This window comes from Beta vulgaris, chromosome 4 (assembly GCF_026745355.1).
Source record: "Beta vulgaris subsp. vulgaris cultivar EL10 chromosome 4, EL10.2, whole genome shotgun sequence".
Taxonomy (NCBI): Eukaryota; Viridiplantae; Streptophyta; class Magnoliopsida; order Caryophyllales; family Amaranthaceae; genus Beta; species Beta vulgaris.
Window position 1 is genome coordinate 44,525,235 of NC_079205.1, and position 3,493 is coordinate 44,528,727.

Genomic DNA, 3,493 nt, shown 5'->3' on the forward strand with positions numbered 1-3,493 from the left:
CATTGTGATCATCTCGTATGTACATGGATGCATCATCTGAACTATCATCTTCTACATGTGCCTTCCTAGATGGACATTCCCCGAACTCATCATCATCATAGTCATCAATGTCATAACAAGACATTGGTGTTAGAACTATCAATTTTCTCTTATTAGCCGGATCAGTTACATAAAACACTTGTTTTGCTTGACTAGCTAAGATGTATGGATTGTCCTTGTGGCCGAGCTTTTGAAGGTTGACTAAGGTGAACCCTAGATCATCGTTTTAAACTCCAGTGTTATTGTCAACCCATTTGCATCTGAAAATTGGTATCGAAAAAGAAGAGTAATACAACTCACAAATCTCTTCAATGACTCCATAGTAGTGCATTGAATCATATATGGGGCAAGTGTCTTTAGCACTTGCAAAATGCATAGCTTCAGCTTCTAAGCTTACTCCACTATTTTGCATTGTACTATTTTGATCTTGCTCCCATGTGTAGAATGTGTAACCATTGATAACATATCCAGAGTAAAAAGAGGCATTGAAATTTGGTCCATAAGCTAAACTCTTGAGTCGATTAGAAACCAAATTTGAAGATTCCTCAAGCTCACTCATTATTTCATCTTTGCACCACCTACTGAATGATTTGCAATGTTCACTTGCTAACGATTTTACGTTAACTCTTGGGAGTTGTTCCCTTAAATAAGACATGTGGCGTTTGACATACGGTATGACTTCCGACTCATTATGAAGAATATAAGTGTGTGCCATGTTCCATGAATCATGAGACAGGTCATGTTGTTTATAACTTATGGCCCCCTTTTCGTTCAATCTTCCACTATGTCGAGATGTAGAGATCCCTATCGTCTTTGTCAATCCCACATAACGACCACTAAACTCTATAACATTCTCATAAAAGACCCGCTCTGCGATACAACCATGTTGATTCTTCTGGATGATGGTGATTCTTCACATACCCATTATATGTTTTCATTTGCCTTTCAAAGGATATTGATTTCTCAAATACACTGGACCACAAAATCTGACCTCTCTCATAGGTGAATCGTTAAATGAACCATAACATCGAAAAATGATGAAGGAAAGTACATTTCCAATTGGCATAGCACGACAACAATATCATTCTCCAACGTAGTCAACTCTTCCGGGTCAATAACTTTGCTATGTATTCATTGAAGAAATGACACAATCTAATAATGACGCAGAAGAAAGAAGAAGTGGGTTTGGCTTGCACGCACCCTCTTATGGATTGGTATGCTCCTGATTCAGATGGAGCTGCGGAAGGATCTCCAAGGCCAACAGGTGGAGGGGTGCTCTTAAAAGATCAATTGCGGTGTACTCATCTTATATAATTAGCCATGTCTGCTAACTTTGGCGATTGCAATGCATTCAAGGCAGAGTTGATGGCTCTTACTAAGAGCCTAAAACTAGCAAGAGAATTGCATATTAAGAAGATCATGGTGCAGCTCGACAACCAAGCCTGCGTCCAAATTAAATGCTTATCAACCAGGATAGTGGCAGGAATGAATGCACACATATGCTTAACCGGTGCACAGAATGGTCCAACAAGATGCCTGGAATGCGAGTAGTTTATGTGTATCGAAAGGCAATCGAGCTGCGGATTGACTTTTCAATCATGGAGTCACTCAACTCCTTCCTCTTATAATTTATTCTTCTGCTTCCATAGGCCTTAGTAGTATAGTGGATTAGGATTTGCGTGGGTCTCTATCCTTCGTCTCATTCCTCCTTAGTTGTTTTAGTCTAGTTTCTCTTTTTTTTTTTTTTGTTTTTGCTTTATTTGATTTTTTTGGTACTTGTACCTTGTTGGGATCCAAAAACAAAACTAACCATATCATATTGATCCTTATCTGCTTCTAATAAAATACCATGTTCAGCTACTTGCTTAGCTTTGTAATCAATCTCGATTCGCAAATGTTGAACCACATACTAGTAGAGATGCAAGTAGTAAAACTAGAAAGAGAAATGCTGAAATTTTCATTGTGCAAGGGGAGAAATTAATAATATATGATCAGAAAACTTAAGTGGCATAACAATTGTGTATGCATTCGGTATAATATGAAAGCACAAGTTATGTCATTGTGTGTTATGAGGAACTCCATTATAGGCTTGCAGAATTAAATTCGTCAAGTAGTAAACTAAAAGGACAAATTTTGTTGTTAGAGAGACATCAATAGGTACTTGGGAGTAGTGACGATTGTATATTGGACCACAAACACAATATATATCGAGTAACTCATACCTACCTACCATTTTAAGACTTAACCACACGGGGACACCATGGGGTATTTGTCGATTGCTTGCTGCGGTTAGCTTTTGGCAATTTTTTGACCTAGTGCACGAATTAGATTTTTATGTTTGGTTTTTTGCTTGTTTGCTGTTTAAAAAAGTATTTGGTAAAATTAATGCTAGTTATTAGGCTATTTAATTTAAATGCATGTAAAAGCCAAAAGTCGATAGAAAAAAACCGTTGAAATGGATTTATGATTTTTAGTTGAAAAGTTGGTTCTTTATTCGCTATACTGTATAAAAAAAAAGCCAAAAGTCAAATATAAACAAAATTCATAGACTAAACACCATAAATAAGTACCTAAATATCGAAACTTCTTAGTGTCAACGAATTAACATTTTAAAAATTATAGGCAAGGCCTCAACTTATTTTGATCAAGATAATCGTTTGACAAGTTTGCATTGGGTTCCTTATATACATATATATATATATATATATATATATATATATTGACATGGAGAAATAATGGTTGGTAGAAATCATAAAGAGCATATATACTGTATATGCTTTATGATGAATCTAACAAGACCATACATGCTAATACATTTTCTATATATCAATTATTGTTCCTTTGGTAGTCGTTAATAAATTGCGGTAATGGAAATGAATTTTAAATATAATTTTATTAGGGAAGCACCCTTTAAATCTTCACGATGAGGCATTTTTTTCTCCATGGGCAAGCAATCTCATCCTTAAACTTGTGTTTTTGTCTCCAAGGGGAAGTAATTTTCATTTCTACTTACAAGGTGATATTGGATGGGAATAAAAATTCAAGAACAAAAGTGGACACTTTAGGATAAATTAGCATTACCATAGGAATAGACAATGATATTCTTCACAATTTAAACACAAATTTGTTCCCATTACCACCATTTATAACCATCTACCAAACGGGGCCGTTAGAATTTACAATCAGAGATTATAAATTTAACCCCATAAAAGAAAATGAAGCATTATTTGTTACAATGCAAGGACTGAGGACGACATACATTATACATATGAACCAGAAGTCCAGAACAAGCTATTCGACGAATAAATAATCCAGGCTCAAAAATTAGAAGAGGGCGGAGGTGGTGCTTGAGATGCATTATTGAGTTGTGAGCTAGGACAGTGAGGTGGTGGACGCGGCCGTCGAAAACCATGTCCGTATCCATGTGATCCACTTCGAAGAGGTGATGGCGGTG